Below are 23,086 nucleotides of genomic sequence, written 5' to 3' on the forward strand. Positions count from 1 at the left end.
ATCGCACAGAATTACTAAGACACGTATAGGTCAGGGTTTGACCTGTTTGCCATGTTCATCCTCCGTCAGAACTTAGTATATGTTCAATTTGCTGAATGATACGTGCATTACAGTCATAGCACTGCACGTAATGGTGGCTGAGACATATGCTAAATGCTCACGGACTACCCTGTGTGCCAAACACTACCCTTCTTCATCGTTTATGATGTTCTCTTTAGGGAACTTTGTGAAAATTCCCCAGCATGCCTACCTTAGTTTCAAAGGTAGCTATGCTCACTCAGTTCGATGAATGAGCCTTACAGGGCATCTTTGGACATTTCCAGCCTGCATCCACTAACCGGAAGGAGTTGCATTTAGCACAGTGAGTGCTCTAAAGGCACATGAATAACATGACTTCCTGATCATCATGTGGCTGTCATGGGAGCCATTAGTAAAGGTTCCTTATGCATACAGTAATGTTCAGGAAGAAGCAGGCGATTATTGGTAAAACGTAGTCAAACTTATTCTGTCCTGTGGTGTATGAATGTGATGGGCCCTTGTCTGACCTCAGTAAGTTGATGTGAGTGCTATTATTGTTTGGGTTGGGCCTGTGGCTGATGGTATGAAAGTGTTGTATGCTGTGTGTAAATGGCGTGTGAATGGAACATAAAGCACTTGGGGGGTCATTACAACATTGGCGGTAAAAGGTGCTTACCGCCGTGCAGAAGACCGCCAATACACCGCCGCCGCCGCGGGAGCCGGCCACAGCTATTATGACACACATCAAGGAATCCGCCGAAAGTCAGACACCCACACAATCCCGCCACACCAAAGGTCAGCGATAAACATGCGGAAACAAATCCTCCACCTCCACGCCAACAGAAACACGCCCATGCCATTACGACCCACGAATCCACGCGGCGGTCTTTCAACCGCGGTATTCCATTGGCGGTACATACCGCCGCGCTCAACATACACACACATATACAAAACACCGCCACATTGGACAATTCAAAATACACACACCTGATACGCATACAAACAACACTCCCACACATCTAAAACAATATAAAACACACACCCACATCACCCACAAACACCTACGACCCAAAATTAGAGAGAAGGCCTTAGAGAGACAGCACAGAATAGAGAACCCCATCACACAGAGGCACACTACACCATCACCCACACAACACCCACGCACAAAACACCACATACCACTACACTCACCACACTCATCAACACATACACCAATCCACACCTCACACACACACCACCCCATGTCACGCCAAAGACACCCCCGCTTCTCTGAGGAGGAGCTCAGGGTCATGGTGGAGGAAATCCTACGGGTAGAGCCACAGCTATTTGGCTCACAGGTACAGCACACATCCATAGCCAGGAAGATGGAGCTATGGCAAAGAATAGTCGACAGGGTCAACAATGTGGGACAGCATCCAAGAAATAGGGAGGACATCCGGAAGAGGTGGAACGACCTACGGGGGAAGGTGCGTTCCACGGTATCCAGGCACCATATCACGGTACAGCGGACTGGCGGCGGACCCCCACCTCTTCCCCCACAACTAACAACATGGGAGGAGCAAGTCTTGTCCATCTTGCATCCTGAGGGCCTCGCAGGAGTCATTGGAGGAACGGACACTGGTAAGTCAAATCTTAACTATCATATCCCCCACCCTACCTGCATGCTATCACACACCCACACCCCCACACCCTCCCCTATCACCCCAAATTCTCACTAATCTACCCATGTCACCAACCACCCATCCCAACCCCAAGACCTGCATGACATAACTAAGCATGGATACCCATCACTAAAGCATGCCCACTGCACAGACCCAGAACACCCCCCAACCATCAGCACACAAGCCCCCACACAGGAATGCCTGCACTGGTGTACACGCACACCCAAACATTGCACACCATGAAACACACACATGCAATAATCATGTACTCATACCCCCGCAGGAACCCGAAGGAACGTCACCACACCAGAGGGTCCAGACAACACCATTCCACCCCCAGAAGAGGCCCACAGTGACGACAGCAGCCCTGCCCTACTGGATCTTGATGACCAGCCCGGACCATCGTGGGCCTCAGGACAGTCGGTTCCCCTTGCCCAGCCACAGCCCAACACCGACCTTCCACCCTCTGGGAACACCAGCACAGCACCCACCCAGTGGGCCCATACCTACCTACCCAGGACAGGTCAATCAGCGGTGTGTCCACCACTACAGGGCACCCAGGCGAACCCACCACCCCAACAACAACAGGGACCTGGGGGCAGTGGTAGTGGGCACACGGTCCAGGGGACGGAGGCACAGGAACATAGGGGAACTGGGAGGGCTGCTGTGCGACAGAGGGAGGACAGGCCAAGGGAACCTACTCTCAACGAGGCCCTCTCCTCCATCATGGGAGCATACCACCACTCCCAGGAGATGATGGCAACGGTCCTGGACAAGTTGCAGGAGACCCTGCGTCTGCAGGAGGAGCAGTATTTGGGGTTCAGGGAGGAGCTCAGGACCATAGGCTCCGCTCTGGGCACCATTGTAGGGGTGCTGACGGACATTCAAAAGACCTTGAGGGACACCGTGGCACTCCAAGGGGCCCCTGACACTAGCCACGACGATGAACTGCCCACCACCTCCGCTGGCGCTAGTGGACAGGACGCCCCGTCACAGGACCAACACACCAGCACCCCATGCCCTGCAGACAGACAGCCACCACGAAAGCGGTCCCTGAGATCCAGGAACAGGACAGAGCAAGATGGCAAGACCCCTGCAAGGAAATGAGACCACCCTGATTGTCCTCCCACTGCCCCACTTTGTTACCCTGTCCAGATTGGAACTGCCCCAGCTCGACTTCCAATGCCCAGATGTGCAATGTACCTGTGAGACTAATAGACTGGACTCTGTCATGGACATTCTTCCACCATAACCCATCACCATTTCACAACCCCCCTTCATTTTTTAGCACTTAAATAAACACCCTTGAAACACCAATAAAATTGGAATCAGTCTATGATTTTGAAATTTGTATTGTCAATTACAGTGTCCAAAAGGGTTACCCATTGGAAGGCCAACATACCAATGTCACACATCACAAGCCCTTCAAGGGTGCAAGCTGTTGACACGTAGGTTACCACATTTGTGAAACTGAAATGGAAGGGGACAACTCAGTTAACAAATAGTGAGTGAAATGTAGGTACAGGATAGAGGTAGACGTGTGAAAGTTAATGTTATGTTAAACATGAAAATGTGCTCACCTGTGTCTCACTGGAAATATTGCTGTATGACTGACTCCCGGTTGTCGTTTTCTTCTTCCTCAGCTTCATCCTCATCACTGTCCACAGGCTCCACAGGCTCCACAGCTGCTACAACACCGTTATCTGGATCATCCTCCTGCAGAAAAGGCACCTGGCGTCGCAATGCCAAGTTATGGAGCATGGAGCAGGCGATGATGATGTCGCACACCTTCTTCGGTGAGTAGAATAGGGAACCACCTGTCATATGGAGGCACCTGAACCTGGCCTTCAGGAGGCCGAAGGTGCGTTCGATCACCCTCCTAGTCCGCCCATGGGCCTCATTGTAGCGTTCCTCTGCCCTGGTCCTGGGATTCCTCATTGGGGTTAGTAGCCAGGAAAGGTTGGGGTAACCAGAGTCCCCCAATAGCCATACACAGTGCCTCTGGAGTTGACCCATCATATCAGGGATGCTGCTATTCCGCAGGATGTAGGCGTCATGCACTGAGCCAGGGAACATAGCATTTACCTGCGAGATGTACTGGTCTGCCAAACAGACCATCTGGACATTCATGGAATGATAACTCTTCCTGTTCCTGTACACCTGTTCACTCCTGCGGGGGGGACCAGAGCTACATGGGTCCCATCAATGGCACCTATGTTGTTGGGGATATGTCCAAGGGCATAGAAGTCACCTTTCACTGTAGGCAAATCCTCCACCTGAGGGAAAATGATGTATCTCCTTACGTGTTTCAGAAGGGCAAACAACACTCTGGACAAAACGTTGGAAAACATAGGCTGGGACATCCCTGATGCCATGGCCACTGTTGTCTGAAATGACCCACTTGCAAGGAAATGGAGCACTGACAGCACCTGAAAGTCAGGTGGGATTCCAGTCAGATGGCGGATTGGTGACATCAGGTCTGGCTCCAACTGGGTACATAGTTCCTGGATTGTGGCACGGTCAAACCGGTAGGTCACGATCAAATGTCTCTCTTCCATTGTCAACAGGTCCACCAGCGGTCGGTACACCAGAGGATTCCGCCATCTTCCCATATGTCCCAACTGACGGTGCCTAAGAAGGACAACAGCGAAGAAACAGTCACCATTCCTCCAGGTATGTACCCACAGTCACACACAAGACTACAACAGACAATTAACCCTTCCGGGATATGTTTTGAGTGTAGGCCTAGGTATGTGTGACGCAGTAGTAAATGAAGCCATGTGGGCCCCTGAAATGGCAGCTGCCTGACCTCTAAACTGGGACAATGGTATTGTGGGGTAACTGCGCTGGCGTTGGACACCGTCGCGGTAGGCGGTCGTAGACCACGGCGCAATGCTGCATTGGTTAACATTGGACCCTATGGGTCCCGGGAGCCAATGAACAGGTGTGCCGGCGGTGATCATGCGCCCCGTAGTGGACATCACCGCCGCAGACGTCACCGCCATTTTCTATCTGTTCAATCACTAGATACCTGACCTTCGACAGGAGAGGACCTACACTGCTAGTGCTACTGTGACCTCGCTCTGGAAGCAACAATGGCTGCTGCGTCTGGGGAAAGGGCCGCTGCCTTCACTGCACAGAAGTTGGAGAAACTTGTGGATGGGGTCCTCCCCCAGTACATGCTACTCTACGGTCCTCCAGACCAACAGGTCAGTACACTGGGAGCACATGGGATGGGCTAGGCCTGGGTGGACAGGGCTGGGTGGGAGAGGGAAGGGGGCAGAGTTCTAAGAACAGAAATGCATGGGGATGAATGGGCCACATGGGCAGAGTTGGGAGGGGGACACTCACATTGACGGTGCAGTTGGTAATGACTGTTCCTCTTTCCTTGTGCATGTCATGTAGGTCAGCGCCCACCAGGAGAGGGACATTTGGCGTGCCATCGCCAAGGAAGTCCGGACCCACGGGGCCCACCAGAGACGGGGCACCCACTGCCGGAAGAGATGGGAGGACATTCGCCGCTGCAGCAAGAAGACGGCGGAGGCTCAGCTGGGGAGGGCCTCCCAACGTGGGAGGGGTGCCTGTCGCACCATGACCCACCTGATGTTCCGGATCCTGGCGGTGCCCTACCCGGAGTTGGATGGGCGCTTAAGGACATCACAACAGACACAAGGGGGTGAGTACAACCTCATTCTGTGGATTTTGCGATCAGTAGAGGGGTCTGGGTGGGGCAGGTGGGCTGTGGGTGTCCCTAGGCCAGGGCGAGTTAGGTAGGCAAGGCCCCTCTGTAATGTAGGCCATGTGGCACTCTACTCCAGCTCAGAACAGTGGCAAGTTGAGGTATAGTTGCCCCCTTGCCATCCATGTGCGCAGATTTCTACCATTGCCATGTAGGCCATATCCCAGAAATTGCATGTGCAGAGGGCAGGAGCACGGCGTAATGCATGGGGCTGCTGCGTCTGTCTTGTCCGCCAACGGTAGCGGTATGCCATGCACTAAAACTCGCTTTCTTCTGTCTCCCCCCCTTTTCCTGCTCTCCCTGTCCTTTTGTACATCAGCATCATCAGGCGGAGGTACAGTGGCACCGGAGCACGAGGGAGCTGCATCCCACATGGCCATGGAGGGCCATACCACAGACTCTGAATACACCAGTGGGACGGAGGGCGAGGGGAGCTTCACGTCGGCCACAGGATCACCAACAAGCAACACTGACTCGTCTGCCGATGGGAGCTCCCTTGTGGTGGCGGCACCATCTGTGCGCCCCACTTCTACAGGTACAGCCGCCACCCCCCCTACCAGCACCGCCCTCCCAGCAGCCCTTCAACGTTCGCCCCGTGCCCGCTCACCCAGGAGGGTGGGCATCAGCTTCGCCCCAGGCACCTCAGGCCCTGCCCCAGTCACCCCTGCTGCCCTCAGTGAGGAGGCCATTGACCTCCTCAGGTCACTCACTGTTGGGCAGTCTACCATTGTGAATGCCATCCAGAGTGTAGAACGAGAGTTGCAACACGGTAATGCATTCCTGGAGGGCATTCATTCTGGTCAGGCTGCCCTTCAGCGAACCCTGCAATCTCTGGCCTCAGCACTGATGGCAGCCATTGTCCCTGTGTCCAGCCTCCCCCCTCCAACCTTCTCCACCCAGACCCAATCCCCTGTACCCCAGCCCATCCCAAGCACACCTACAGACCAGCATGCACACAAGTCAACACCCAAAAGTAGCTCAAGCAAACATAGGCACCACACACACCACAGGCACTCACACAAGCATCACACCCATACAGACACAGCAACATCCACTGCCTCCACTGTGTCCCCCTCCTCCTCTTCTCCCTCCTCCCTCCCAGTGTTGTCTACACACACACCTGCATGCACCACATCTACAGGCACTAGGACTCGCACCAGGACACCCAGCACCACAAGCCGCTCACCTGCACTCACCACCTCCATTGCCATTTACACGTCCCCTGTGTCCTCTCCCAGTGTGTCTGTGACGCCCCCTCCCAAGGTACACAAACGCCGGCAATCACTCACCCAAGATCCATCCACCTCACGACAGCCTCCAGTACCTGCACCTGCACCCACAACACCTAAAGTGACACCTCCTACAACCACCTCCTCTTCCTCCACTCCCAGACCCCCTCCAACTACCGATCCCAGTGTCCGTCAGAAACTGTCCCTCTGTCAAATTGACCTTTTTGCCCCCACTCCCCCTCCAATTCATCAGTCCCGTCGTAGCGCCTCAGCCAAAAAGCCTCCAATACCAGTGGTGCGTGTTCCAGGTTTTTGGAGTGCACCGTCCACCAGGGCAGGCAGTAGGACCCGGAGCCAAGGCACTGTCAGCCCACCCCCTGTAAAGGCTCTGAAATTGGAGAGTGGACGACGGGACCATGTCAAGACTCCTGGTGGAACAACAAGTGAAATGGGATTGAAGGCGATTGGTGAGTCAGCTGTAACTCCAAAGAAGGTGGGGAAGGTCCCGAGGAAGTCTCCCCAGCCTGTTGTGAGTGTCACGGCGGAGAAGTGCGCCATCATTTCCGGTGGTCCAGACACAACCGCCAGCACCATCGTTACTGGTCCAGAGGCCAGAGTCACAGCCCAGGACTGCCCAAGTATCGTTACTGGTCAGGAGACCACCGCCGGAGTCAGTGCACAGGAGGGCCCAAGTATCGTTACTGGTCAGGAGACCACCGCCGGAGTCAGTGCCCAGGAGGGCCCAAGTATCGTTACTGGTCCAGAGACCACCGCCAGAGTCACAGCCCAGGAGGGCCCAAGTACTGTTACTGGTCAGGAGACCACCGCCGGAGTCAGTGCCCAGGAGGGCCCAAGTATCGTTACTGGTCAGGAGACCACCGCCGGAGTCAGTGCCCAGGAGGGCCCAAGTATCGTTACTGGTCAGGAGACCACCACCGGAGTCAGTGCCCAGGAGGGCCCAAGTATCGTCACTGGTCCAGAGACCACCGCCAGAGTCAGTGCCCAGGAGGGCCCAAGTATCGTTACTGGTCCAGAGACCACCGCCAGAGTCACAGCCCAGGAGGGCCCAAGTATCGTTACTGGTCAGGAGACCACCGCCAGAGTCAGTGCCCAGGAGGGCCCAAGTATCGTTACTGGTCAGGAGACCACCGCCGGAGTCAGTGCCCAGGAGGGCCCAAGTATCGTTACTGGTCAGGAGACCACCGCCAGAGTCACAGCCCAGGAGGGCCCAAGTATCGTTACTGGTCAGGAGACCACCGCCGGAGTCAGTGCCCAGGAGGGACCAAGATCCCACAGCCCCGCTGGGCGATGATGGAACGTGCCACACACCAATGTCCAGTGTGGAGTTCGTCATGCCACACTCCAATGTCCAGTGTGGAGTGTGTCATGCCACACACCAATGTCCAGTGTGGAGTTCGTCATGCCACACACCAATGTCAGTATCCGAACCGCCATGTCAGAGCACCGCTGAACAAGGCCAAGACCGCCATGACAAAGCACCGCTGAACAAGGCCAAAACCGCCATGGTGAAGACCGCTGAACAGGGCAAAGACCGCCATGTCAGAGCACCTCTGAACAGTCCATAGACCGCCATGGCAAAGCACCGCTGAACAAGGCCAAGACTGCCATGGTGAAGACCACTGAACAGGGCAAAGACCGCCATGGTGAAGACCGCTGAACAGGGCAAAGACCGCCATGTCAGAGCACCGCTGAACAGTCCATAGACCGCCATGGTAAAGCACCGCTGAACAAGGCCAAGACTGCCATGGTGAAGACCACTGAACAGGGCAAAGACCGCCATGGTGAAGACCGCTGAACAGGGCAAAGACCGCCATGTCAGAGCACCGCTGAACAGTCCATAGACCGCCATGGCAAAGCACCGCTGAACAAGGCCAAGACTGCCATGGTGAAGACCACTGAACAGGGCAAAGACCACCATGGTGAAGACCGCTGAACAGGGCAAAGACCGTGTGGGTATGAATAGGCCCCCACATCAGGCATCCTTATCCCATGTGCAGCTGGGACAGTGACAGGACAGGAACTTTCACGAGGAGACTCATCCAGTCTGGGCACCAGTCCCACCCAGTACCAGTTGAGAACTGCATCTACTTGCGATAATGTGGCTTTGCACTCCCCAGGATGGCACAGTGGGCAAACCACCCACTGTAGAGACTTGTGAGACTGTGGCTTTGCACTCCCCAGGATGGCACAGTGGGCAACCCACCCACTGTAGAGACATGTGAGACTGTGGCTTTGCACTCCCCAGGATAAAGCAGTGGGCAAACCACCCACTGTAAAGACTTGTGAGACTGTGGCTTTGCATTCCCCAGGATACATCAATGGGCATGGAGCCCCGTCGTGGATCTGGCTTTGCAGTCATCCGGCTGAGGTGCCCCCCCTTCCCTTCCCCCTGAGGTGCCTGTAGTGTTTCAATCTGATGCCCCGGCAGTGTTCTCTCGGATTTTGGTCAGGTATCTATTGTGGGCCTCGTCCATGCATTTTTGGACTGTTGGTGCACGGACATTGTTGTGTACATATCTGCACTACTTGTATTGTATATATAATTATGACAGATTTCGAGATATAAATCAATATATTTTTGTATGACATGTATATTGGCACATTACAATGTTTGACTGAAATTCGCTTTGTCTTTGCATTCTTCCGGGGGAATTGTGGGTTGTTGATGTGATATTTTTGACTGCATGTGTGTGTAGGTTGTGATATGCGAGGGTGGGGGTGGGGGTGTTTGGTGGGTGTCCCCCTAACTTTTGCCTCCCCGTGTCGTAGATGCAGTACTCACTGGTATGTTCTGCGCCTATGTCGCTGTTGTTCGTAGAGGAGCAGAAAGACAAGGGCAGGTAGGATTTGGAGTTTGTTGGCGGTTACCGCCAGGGTCATAATTCCCTTTTTTTGTCCGCCGGCCTGTTTGCGGTATTTCCGCAGCTTTAACACCGTCCGCCAGGGTTGTAATGACCACTTTGGTGCCATAAATAGTCTTTATGGCACACCTTCAGAATGCCTTCATAGTCTTTATTGTTCACCTTCAGAAGGCCTTCATAGTCTTTATGGCTCACCTTCAGAAGGCTTGGTTTCAGTATTCAGATACTTTGATCAGTATTTATGCTTTGAAACCAGAATTTCTGGAGGTGCTGAAACCGAACAGTGTAAGTGGTGGATTAATTTTAACATGTTAGTACCAGCAAAGTCCAAGGGTGCAGCACAAACTTTGCTACAAAAACAAATTTTACTTGCATTTCAGTGGGAGAATGTCCTGGAATCTGCAGGTAGCCACAAAGTTCCTTCCACCCAGAGTTCCTCTAAGCCTCCTGAAAAAAACGTTGCCTCACTTGTGGGAGTGGGAGCGACAGGGAAGCGCTGAAAACATATTGTGGAGACACCAAAATTATCACAAAACAACTGTTTTTGTAAGGTGGGCACCTGCGCTTTTGGTTCTAGGCTAGGCGACCATATAGGGAAACCTACAAAACCGAGACATTTCTGAAAAATAGACACCTGAGGGAGTCCACAGAGGGGGGCTTGTGTGGATTCCTTGAAGTTTTCTTACCCAGAATACCCTGCAAATGTGAAACGCTGATTGAAAACACGATTTTTCCTTGCATTTCTGTCATGTAAACTATAGGAATATGCAGGGATCCACAAAATTCTTACCACCCAGAGTTTCCCACTTGTCCTGTGCCTAGTGCCCGCATCAGGAATGGATCACCCCAGGATTAACAGTAGCCATCATGCAAGGACTACCATTGTCCCTTGTGTGATCCATTCCTGTCACAGACGCTAAGCTGAGGCACACCGGTGGGACAGAATTTTTATCAGGACAAGTTGGGGAATTCTGGGTGGTAAGTGGTTTGTGGATTGCTGTATCTTCCCGTAGTTTACATAAGCGAAATGCAAGGATAAATAGCATTCTTTTTTATTTTTTTTACCTTTACAGGGTATTTTGGGTAAACAAAAGTTTGAGGAATCCACACAAGTGATACTTCCCTGGTCTCCGCTTGATGTCTACTTTTCAGAAATGTCTGGGTTTGATAGGTTTCAGTAAAGGGTTCCAGATCCCAGGACTAATTAGTACACTTACCTTAGTTATCATTATTGCCACAGCACGTTTTGGGCCTTTCCCTGTTGCGGGCACTTGGCCTACCCACACCAGTGAGGTACTTTTTTTATCAGGAGAACTGAGGGAATGCTAGGTGGGAGGAAGTTTGTGGCTCATCTCACATTCCAGAACTTTGCTTCACAGAAATGTGAGGAAAACTTGTTTTTTATATACATTTTGAGGTTTGCACAGGATTCTGGGTGACAGAACCTGGTGAAGGCCCTACACGTCAGCCCAGCCTTGATTCCCCTCTGTGTCTAGTTTTAAAAAATGTACAGGTTTTCTATGTTTCCCTAGGTGCCAGCAAAGCTTGAGCCCAAAAACCACAGCTGGGCAGTTTGCAAAAAACACATAATTTAACAGTGGAAAAATGTGATGTGTCCATGCTGCATTTTGGGCCGTTTTCTGTTGCTGACACTAAGCCTACACAAGTGAGGTACTGGTTTTCTCAGAAGACTCAGGGGAATGCTGGATGGAAGGAAGTTTGTGGTTCCCCTCAGATTCCATAACTTTGCATCACTGAAATGTGTGAAAAATGTGTTTTTTAATACATTTTGAGGTTTGCAGGTAACGGAACCTAGTACGTTTCTTGATTTACAAAATTATAGGCTTGCTAGGTTTTCCTAAGTGCTGCCTGAGCTAGATCCCAAAATCCACAGCTAGACACTTTGCAAAAAACAAATCGGTTTTAATGGAAAAATTGTCAGGGAGACCAGATACTCGGGCCTGCGCACGTTCCCAACATGTCCACCACTAGACAGCTCCAAAGCTCTGATAGAAATATCACAGAGCCTGACAGAGTCCAAGTGGGGGAACAGGGGATTAGGTAGGGAACAGCTGGGAAAGAGACCTGTGGGAAGCAAAAGGTTAAACAACACAATGTCAAGATATAATCACATTGACTTTCAATAGACTATGGTTCTAAGAACTCTCATACTGTAACCATGGATAACCTAAGAAGTGACTATAACTAGACCTCAAGAAATCTAGGTACCTGGAAAGAAATCAAGAATGGGTTATTAAAATGTTTCATATGAGTTTTTCATGAAATATCACATACTGTCTAGAAATACAAGAACCTTCTAGAATAATGTTTCAGAACAAACATTGCATGAATTATGCTCTTGCATAAAGGCTGGGTTTTTGCATTTTTGTCACCCGTAGAGTGCGCACTGTCCTGATGTTGACTAAAATGTGATGTGTCTACGTTGCATTTTCGGTCGTTTCCTGTCACGATCACTAGGCCTACCCACACAAGTGAGGTACCATTTTTATCGGAAGACTTGGGGAAACACAGAATAGCAGAAAAAGTGTTAATACAACTATCTGAAACATTCCCTGGAAAACAATAGGAATTGTACTAGGGACTGAGGGCCAGATGTAGCAAACGTTTGCGAGTCGCAAATGGCCCGAATCGCTATTTGAGACTCCGCAAAATCAGAAATGGGATGCAAAAATCCTATTTCCAACTCGCAAAAAGCGTTGCGAGCCGTTACCGACTCGCAAAATTTGCAACCCCATTTTGCGACCCGCAAATAGGAAGTCGCAATTTGCGAGTCGCAAACCATATGCAATAGCAACTCGCAAATTGCGACTAGTCGCAAAAAGCCCAGTTTGCATGTCCAATTTACCACTAACTCAGAGCAGGTGGTAATCATTACCAAAGTATAAAAGGAGACCCAGAAGGCATCTGGGTTACTCAAGATGGCGGAGATATACCTGATAGCAGTGAGGAGGAGAGCCCACGCAGCCCAGCAGAGGAGGAGGAGGAGCCAGAGACAGGAGAAGATTTACAGAACAAGGCAGACACTCTTCCAGCAAACCGAGGAGGAAATATACGGTAAATATAGACTTAGCAGCGCAGCTATACTAGATTTAATTGAATTACTCAAACCACAGCTAGAACGCCAGACTCTGCGCGGCTGCGCCATCCCTACGCATGTGCAAGTGCTATGCTCACTGCACCTCTTGGCCTCGGGGAGCTATCAGGGGGTCATTGCTGTGGCAGGCGGGGTATCTCAAAGTGCACTATCAAGGTTCCTCAGGGCTTTCCTAGATGCCTTACTCACACACATGTCCCAATATATATACCTACCCAGGAATGAGGCAGAAATTAACAGCACCAAGTTGGACTTTTACCGGATTGTCAAGTTTTCCCATGTCATCGGGTGTGTAGATGGGACACATATTCAAATATGCCCTCCTGCAAACCTGGAATATCTGTTCCGCAATAGAAAGTGTACCCACTCACTCAATATTCAGGTTGTTTGTGACGCCCATTATGTCATCACTGACATTGTAGCAAAATTTCCAGGCAGTACTCATGACTCCTACATTTTTAGGCACAGTGGGATACACCAACGCCTGGAACGTGGGGAGTTTGGAGACGGATACCTCCTAGGTAGAGCTGCATACACCTTGTAGACATGCACACAGATCAATGTGCACACCAACCAGGACTTTCTAACAGTGTACCTTTTGTGCCCAACAGGTGACAGTGCATATGCCTTACGCCCATGGATACTGACTCCGTACTTAACACCCAGCAATGAATGTGAGAGGCGATACAACAGTGCACATAAGAGGACCAGGAACCTGATAGAACGAACCTTTGGATTGCTGAAAGCACAGTTCAGATGCCTTCATCGAAGTGGAGGTGCCCTCCAGTATACCCCCATAACGGCATTCAAAATAGTTGTCGCATGCGCTATCCTGCACAACATTGTCACCCGATGTGGGCTACCTCTCACCCCTGCAGACCCAGATTCTGAGGATGAAGAGCAAGAGCAATCACATCGCCATCATGGGGATAGGAGCATCGCAAATCAAGGCAGACTGAGACGGGAACACATTGCAACAGAATACTTTGGAAGGTACGTGCCAACTTCTACCATACTCACCAATTGAACAAACACTCCATTTGTTAAGTGGAACAAAACAATTATTTAATATGTGCAAAAACCGAACTATGTACAATGAAAAACTGTTCAGGGACTTCAAAAAGCCCACCTGGCATGGGACACATTGCCATCATGTGCCCCAACATCAGGGACAGTGGTTAGTTTACAGCCTACGGCGGCCTCTGCCAGCCTGGCTGGTACCAGGTTTCTCAGCAGTGCTCTGCCTCGTACTCCCACTCCGGAGCACCCTGGTGTCACCAGCAGAGACACTGCTGACAGTGGAGCCCTCCTCGCTGTCTTGTGGGGTGTCCCCTGTACCCCTGGACACCTGCTGTGCCTCCATGAGGTCTATCACATGGGTGATCCGGCCCAGGCCCCTTGCCACATCACCCGCAAAGTGGCCCATTTCAACCTGGAGGCCGACTGTTCTCCTTGACAGCCCAGTAGTGTTCACTGCCAGTCTGCAAATAGAGGAGGCCATCCTGTCCAGCCTTTGGAGCAGCTGGCGGTCCCTGCGCCGCGCACCCTCACTCTGTGTAAGCAGTCCAGCCACCAGTTCACGCATTGACAGGGCTAGGTCACCAGTGTTGTTGCCAATTACCTCCAGTTGTGCATGAACCTGTTGCATGCTGTTTTCATTGTTCCTTACGAAGCACTGCAGAACCCCACTAATCCGCCCTAACATTTGATTCTGCAGGCGCTGACCACGTAGCAGTTGTGCCTCTGTCAGTGTGGTGGATGGAAGCCCTGACTCTGCCTGCAGCCCTGCTCTCCTCATCCTACGTCGCCTGCGCAGTGGTGGATGCCCTGTGATGTGTGCTGTGGCACTCCTGGTTGTTGCTGGTGCAGGCTCCGAAACCACTGTTGCAGCGGGTGTTGCCATAGAGGGGATGGTGTTGGTGGTGCAGGTGGGAGTGGTGGCTGCTCCTGTTGTCTCCTCATGGGGCTGGCTGACCAGTGGCACCTGGCTGCTGTGGCTGGTGGTGGTGTCTTGTGGGAGACCTGTGGGACATGGGGAAAACACTGTCAGTGTCTACTATCTGTTGCACAATTCCTAATAAATTTTGCCTATTAACTGCCTACTTGACTACATTGCCCATAATGCATCATGCTGGTATCTGCTACTCTGAAATGGAGCTATCTTGGTTGTGCATGCCCCTGTGTACATGGTGGGTGGGGGTATGGCATTGATGGGGGTACATCATATCACATGGTACTCACTGGTTGATGTTCTGGGCTCAGAGGTGTCCAGTTCTCCAAATCCTGTTTCAGACTCTGGCTCCAGGGTCTCCTCCACCCTTTCCTCCAGGGGTGTAGGTGGTGGTATGGAAGATGGTCCCCCTCCTGTGCCTCTCATCTCCCGGAGCCTTTCTGCCACCCTCTCCTTGGTCCGGGAGCGGAGGTCGTACCACCTCTTCTTTATTTCATCCACACTCCTGTGGCTGACCCCCAGGGAGTTTACCTTCTCCTGAATTTCCTGCCAAATTCGTTTTTTGGCAGAGTCTGGCACATTGAGGGCTGCCTTCTCAAATAGCTCATCATGGTGCTGACAGCATTCCTCTGTGAGCACCTCCAGCTCCTTCTCTGCAAATTTCAGCTTTCTCTTTCTGGGAGTGTCAGCCATGGTTGCTGTTGCTCTGTTAGCTGTGCAGCAGTTAAAAAGGGTGTGGTCCTCCCTCCTCCCAGGTGTATTTGTAAACTTGCTGGCTGTGATGTCATCATCATGTGCCAGGAAGTGTTTCCAGAGTGTTCTGGAGTGGTTTCTGGAGTGTTCTGCAGCACCTGCATTCAATTTTCAGAACAGTCGCAATTTGCGACACCCGCTCGCAAATTGCGAGTCCGTTTTTTGCGCGGTTGCAAAAAGCGAGCTCGCAAACAGCGGACTCGCTATCTGCGGTGCGACTCCGGGTGCGAGTCGCAATTTGTCCCTGCAAATTCTACCTGCATTCCAGTTAGCCACACGCAAATTGCGAGTCGCACATGCTCGCAAATTGCGAGTCGCACATGCTCGCAAATTGCGAGTCGCTAATTTTATTGTACCTACATCTGGCCCTAAATGTGCACAAAGAATGTCACATCTTGAATTTAGCATCTTCCCAGAAAATCCAAAAGCTTGGGATAAATGTGTGCACCTCAACAAACACAACACACCAAAGTTTTAATTGCCATGAAATGATCGCGCACACTGTTGCCGATCTGAACATCAAGTTTTACATGCTGGAAATGAATTGCGCAGACTGCCGATTCGAACAAGAATATGCAAATGCCATGAAATGATCACACAAGCTGTTGCCGATCTGAACATCAAGTTTTACGTGCTGGAAATGAATCACGCACACTGCTGATTCGAACAAGAATATGCAAATGCCATGAAATGATCGCACACACTGTTGCCGATCTGAACATCAAGTTTTACATGCTGGAAATGAATCGCGCACACTGCCGATTCAAACAAGCATATGCAAATGCCATGAAATGATCGCACACACTGTTGCCGATCTGAATGTCAAGGTTTACATGAGAGCAATGAATCACGCACTCTGCCGATTCGAACAAGAATATCCAAATGCCATGAAATGATCGCGCAAGCTGTTGCCGATCTGAACATCAAGTTTTACATGCTAGAAATGAATCGTGCACATTGCCGATTCGAACAAGGATATGCAAATGTCATGAAATGATCACGCAAGCTGTTGCCGATCTGAACATCAAGTTTTACATGCTAGAAATGAATCGTGCACATTGCCGATTCGAACAAGAATATGCAAACGCCAAGAAATGATTGCGCAAGCTGTTACCGATCTGAATGCCAAGGTTTACATGATAGCAATGAATCGCGCACTCTGAAAGTTTCACAAGTAGGCCCAAAACTCAAGAGTCATTGAGGACGGGGTCGGGGTCCGAGCCCGACCTCCGCCTTACCCCCCTGCTCAAGGATCACTACAATAATGCGGGGCAGGCCTAGAACATCAAGGTAGGCCTCTGGAACAGGAGCTCAGGAATTTGCTGCTGCTCTGCACCGGGACCTCTGAATAGTGAGCACATGGAGCTGGGCTGGCTCACTTATATAGAGTCTGGCCCAGCCCACAAACCACACCCAGTCATGCTGCAGGGAAAGCTTCTAGAACATCCTAGAAAGGGACCACACCCTAACACACTCAGTAAGCCTGCAGCAATACCTTGCAAATGAACAGTTATTGCAAACATCATTAATAGTGTTTTTCAGGGTTGAAGTCTGCAATGCATAAGGTTAACATACTGCATATAAACACAATTCATGAATTATGCTCTTGCATAAAGGCTGGATTTTTGCATTTTTGTCACCCGTAGAGTGCGCACTGTCCTGATGTTGACACAAATGTGATGTGTCTACGTTGCATTTTTGGTCGTTTCCTGTCACGGGTACTAGGCCTACCCACACAAGTGAGGTACCATTTTTATCAGGAGATTTGGGGGAACACAGAATAGCAGAACAAGTGTTAATACTAGTTGTCTTTATCTGTATTTGCACCTTTAAAATGTAAGACAGTGTGTAAAGAAGAAGTAATTTTGAGAAATGCCCAGAATGGGGATCCACAAATTCAGAGATGTGTAGATAACCACTGCTTCTAGACTCCAGATCGTGTGCCCATTTCAGAAATACATAGGTTTCCTTGATACCTATTTTTCAGTCTTCATATTTTACCAAATTAATATCTATATACAAAAAAAACGATTGTGAGGTGCAGCTCATTTATTGGCTCTGGGTACCTTTGGCTCTTGGTAAACCTACAAGCCCTATATATCCCCACAACCAGAAGGTTCAAGCGGACATAAAGTATATTGCTTTTGAAAATCTGTAATAGATGGAAAAAGTTACATATGAAAACATAGACAGAAATGGCAGTTTTTTCAACTCAATTTCAATTTCTTTTTATTTCAACAGTTACTTTCTACGAGAAAATATCAAAGGATCTACACAAATTCCCTCTTGATGAATTAGGAATTTTGACTACTTTTCAGAAATGTATAGCTTTCTAGGATTCACCATTAGTTTTACCATAACTTGAAGGAGGTTGAAAGCACAAAAAATGAAATAATAGGGTATGTCCGAGTAAAATGGCAAAACTGTGTTGAAAAATAATGGTTTTATGAATCTGCCTGTTTCTGAAAGCTGGGAAGATGGTGATTTTAGCACCACAAACCCTTTGTTGATGCCATTTGCAAGGAAAAATCAGATGCTTTCTTCTGCAGCACCAAAGTTTTGCTGTATTTTGGCTAATTTCACAGTCCCCACTAGAGAAATCCACAAACCCTGGGAACCTTTATAATCCCCAGTATGTTGGAAAGGATACAAATTTGGCTTGGATAGCTTCTGTGGAAAAACTTATGGAGCCCTAAGCGTGAACTACCCCAAAAGCCAAAGAAGGGCTCAGCATTGGGGGGGGGGGAAGTCCAGCATCTAAGGGGTTAAAGCCTCCCGGTAGATAGGTCCCTGGATTATATTTAAAATAAAGGAGGGAATGCACAAGGCCCACCGCCGGGCGTATCTCTGCCTCAGAGACCGCAACCTCCCTGGGGCTTAAATGCTTACTCTATGCTAATTGTATGCGAGAGGCTGTGCAGCCCCCCTGCATCCCTGGGGACAACCACCTTCCTGGGGTTTTATACTAATTGTATGCAGAGGGCATATGGCCCCCCTATAGCCCCAGGGACAGCCACCTCCCTGGGGCTTTAAATAAGTACAAAGTGGTGGCCGCGTGGCCTCCCAACAGCCCCAGGGACTGCCACCTCCCCTCGGCTACAACAGAAGAGTGATGTTGGTCAGTTTCAGACCCTCGAGCCCTGAGGACCACCACCTCCCTGGGGCAATGCTCATTGGAGGAGGGATTCACGGCCTCCCTTGGGGAGCCACTGATGGCCCTGGGGACCACCACCCACCAGGGCCTGCTCCTGCTATGTCCTGGGGTGGCCACCCCTGGGACATAGCTGTTTGTTTTTGCTTGATGGGAGATGACAGCTCCCATCAAGCAAAAGTAAACAAAGACCACTTTCTGACAGCATGAGCTGTCAAACAGCTCCCGTTGTAAGAAAGCAGAATTTTCATCTGTTTTCCTGCATGTAAATATGTGTGCAAACATTGCTTTCTGCTTCTAGACCAATGCCAGCTCCAACAGGACGTGGGCTACAGGGTCCTTGAGGCTCCCCTCTCCAGTCCTGTCACTCTCTCTCTCTGGGATGGAAGAGAGATAGATTGTCATTGCAATGGTATCTCCATTCAATCACTTCAAAGGGCAAGACTATTAAAATGTTTGGGACAAACGTTATAGTTACGTTTGGATGCAGAGCGGAACTGAGTCACTTCTGAGCTAATGGTCAAGGTCTTGCACTGCCACTCATTTAGCTGAACATTCAAATCCTAGTATGGCTTGGCAGTGTGTTTGTTTATTTACATGTGTTTTGACTGCTAAACCTTCAAGTGATTGAACATTCACGTTTCTTTCCAATCACATGCGTCGGTAGACTGGCATAGGTATGTCTGGAAGCATCACAGTAAGCAGTCACCTATGGCTTAAAGGTTAATATCACAGACCCTCACACTGTAAGTTGAGGGTTCTACTCAAGGTGTGCCCTTGGTCATTTTCCTTCTTCAATTTCTTTTAAACTTCAAAAGTATGAGGTTCATACTTTTTAATTGACAAATACATTTTTCTTCTCAATTTGTCCTAAAATATCCCATTCTAAGTATATCATTCATGAAAGCCTAAAACCCTTTCAGGGCTTTTCTTCCTCTCAGTCTGTCTCTCTTGTTCAATCTTGTTCTCCCACTCACACATCCACTCAGACCCTTACGCACCCACTCACAGACCCACTCAGACATTCATACACCCACTCAAAGAACTATTCAGCCCTTGTGCACCCACTCCAAGCTGCATTCAGACTCTCACACACCCACTCACAGACCCACTCAGACTCACACACCCACTCACAGACCCACGAAAACATTCATGCACCCACTCACAGACCCACTCAGACACTGATGCACCCACTCACAGACTGAATAAGACACTGATGCACTCACTCTCACACCCAGACAGCACTCTCACATGTACACACATCCAGATACATCTTGTCACACCTATTCTCACACCTAGAGAGACAGACTGCGGCTAACTCCTGCGATGTGCGCAGTGTGCGGTTGGGTGGTTAGGAGGGTTGGCTGCAGCATCAACCCCCATCATGCACAGCCAAAGACTATGTGCAATGTGATATTGGGTTGTTATAGGGTTGACTCCAGGGCCTGGCTACAAGTCAGGCCCTGTAGCCAACCTTAACCACGCACAGCAGTGTTTGGATTAATGTATAGTAATGAAAATTACTTTATGTTAAAAAAAAACATAGAAATTCCCTGAAAAAAACAAAGGTTAGAGGGACATTATAGTTAGGCTCACATTTTAAATGTACAAAACATAGAAATTCATGTGTTATAGTTGAGTTATCTCAAGTAACTATAACTCGTGCCCTAAGGTAACTATAACTCACGCCCTTTCCATGTACTGCTAAATATCCCACAAATGATGGCACTCATGACAGGGTCAGGGTTCCCGGGTGCCTTGGAGAAGGTCACTTCGTCCTACACCCGGGAACTGGGGGAGCGCTAGCGCTCCCCCATGTGCACCCCACCCACCCCCCCAAGGCAGGGATGGAAGGGGAAGCCCTTCCCCTTCCACCCCGAACCCCCACACCCCCCCTGTGACATCAGCGTGCGATTGCATGCTGATTTGTCACAGGGCCTCCTCCCATCACACTGGAAGCTCAGCTTCCAGCGGGATCGGAAGAGAAATGCTTTGCATTTCTCTTCCGATCACGTGGGGGAGGCCGAGAGAGGCTTCAAAGGGAAGGAAAGTTATTTCCTTCCCTTTGAAGTCTCTCTCTGCGTTTTGGCAATCCGGCTGTCAAAACGCCCACTAGACACCAGGGATTTTATTTTTTATTTCTGAAAGTGGCATAAGGGAGCGACCCCTTGGGCAAGGGTCGCTCCCAGGGGGGGCATTTTTTTGGAAGGCCTTTTCTGGGGCAGAAACCTCTAGGCACCAGGGATAAAAAAAAAAAAAATCCTTTTTGTTTTGTTCTGTTTTTAGGAGGTGGGGAGCAAGGTCGCTCCCCTAGGGGGCAAATTTATTTTAGGCCTATTATTAGGCCGATGGCAGAAACCTCTAGGCTCCAGAGCAATTTTTTTTGTTTGAGTTTTTTTTTTTTGTTTTTTTTTTAGATGGGGAGCTACCCATTAGGCAAGGGTCTCTCCCCTGAGGGGCAAATTGTATTTAGACCATTTCGGCCGATTTTAGGTCAATCTGCCCCCAAGGGGGCAGAAACCACTAGGCACTGGGGATTTTTTTTTTGGCGCCAATGTCACGCAGAGGGAGTGACCCCATAGGCAAGGGTTGCTACCTGGGGAGTGTTGGGGGTTGTGTTTTAGGCCATTTCCTTTTGTAGGCGCTAGGCCTACCCACACAAGTGAGCTACCATTTTTATCAGGAGACTTGGGGGAACGCTGGGTGGAAGGAAATTTGTGGCTCCTCTCAGATTCCAGAACTTTCTGTCACCGAAATGTGAGGAAAACATGTTTTTTTAGCCAAATTTTGAGGTTTGCAAAGGATTCTGGGTAACAGAACCTGGTCAGAGCCCCACAAGTCACCCCATCTTGGATTCCCCTAGGTATCTAGTTTTTAAAAATGCACAGGTTTGGTAGGTTTCCCTAGGTGCCGGCTGAGCTAGAGGTCAAAATCTACAGGTAGGCACTTTGCAAAAAACACCTCGGTTTTCTGTAAAAAAATTTGATGTGTCCACGCTGTGTTTTTGGGGCATTTCCTGTTGCGGGCGCTAGGCCTACCCACACAAGTGAGGTATCATTTTTATCAGGAGACTTGGGGGAACATAGATTATTAAAACAAGTGTTATTGCCCCTTGTCTTTCTCTACATTTTTACCTTCCAAATATAAGAGAGTGTGTAAAAAAGACATCTATTTGAGAAGTGCCCTGTAATTCACATGCTAGTATGGTCACCCCGAAATTCAGAGATGTGCAAATAACCACTGCTCCTCAACACCTTATCTTGTGGCCATTTTGGAAATACAAAGGTTTTCTTGATAGCTATTTTTCACTCTTTATATTTCAGCAAATGAATTGTTGCATACCCGGTATAGAATGAAAACGCACTGCAGGGTGCAGCTCATTTATTGGCTCTAGGTACCTAGGGTTCTTGATGAACCTACAAGCCCTATATATCCCCGCAACCAGAAGAGTCCATCAGACGTAACGTATATTGCTTTCAAAAATCTGACATTGCAGGAAAAAGTTACAGAGTAAAACGTAGAGAAAAATTGCTGTTTTTTTACCTCAATTTCAATATTTCTATTTTTCAGTTGTTATTTTCTGTAGGAAACCCTTGTAGGATCTACACATATTACCCCTTTCTGAATTCAGAATTGTGTCTACTTTTCAGAAATGTTTAGGTTTCTCAGATCCAGCATTGGTTTCACGCCCATTTCTGTCACTGACTGGAAGGAGGCTGAAAGCACAAAAAATCGTAAAAATGGGGTATGTCCCAGTAAAATGTCAAATTTGTGTTGAAGAATTGGGTTTTCTGATTCAAGTCTGCCTGTTTCTGAAAGCTGGGAAGCTGGTGATATTAGCACCGCAAACCCTTTGTTGATGCCGTTTTCAGGGAAAAAACCACAAGCCTTCTTCTGCAGCCACTTTTTCCCATTTTTAAAAAAAAATGAAATTTTCGCTGTATTTTGGCTAATTTCTTGGCCTCCTTCAGGGGAACCCACAAAGTCTGAGTACCTCTAGAATCCCTAGGATGTTGGAAAAAAAGGACGCAAATTTGGCTTGGCTAGCTTATGTGGACAAAAAGTTATGAGGGCCTAAGCGCGAACTGCCCTAAATAGCCAAAAAAAGGCCTGGCACAGGAGGGGGAAAAGGCCTGGCAGCGAAGGGGTTAATAACATCATTGATAAAATCAATGTAATATTTGCAGTAAAATCTTTGACAAAAAAACAGTGCATGGCACGGGTGCAAGCTATAGTAAACTTAGGGCATGAGTTATAGTTACTTGGGATAACTCTAATTGTAGCAGGTGAATTTCTATAGTTTTCCTTGTCCGACTAAAATGTGAGCCTAAATATAAAGTCTCTGTAACCTTTGTTTCTTAAATTATACATATATATATATATATATATATATATATATATATATATATATATATATACATATATATATATATGTGTGTGTTTATGAATATATATATATAGGTGGCAAGCTTAATTTTAGGGCTTAGGGTGGGTATGGGTTTTTGGGTGGAAAGGGTATTTTTAGGGCTTAGGGTGGCTATAGGTTTTTGGATGGCAAAGGTATTTTTAGGGTTTAGGGTGGGTATG

Source organism: Pleurodeles waltl, chromosome 9 (genome assembly GCF_031143425.1).
Source record: "Pleurodeles waltl isolate 20211129_DDA chromosome 9, aPleWal1.hap1.20221129, whole genome shotgun sequence".
Taxonomy (NCBI): Eukaryota; Metazoa; Chordata; class Amphibia; order Caudata; family Salamandridae; genus Pleurodeles; species Pleurodeles waltl.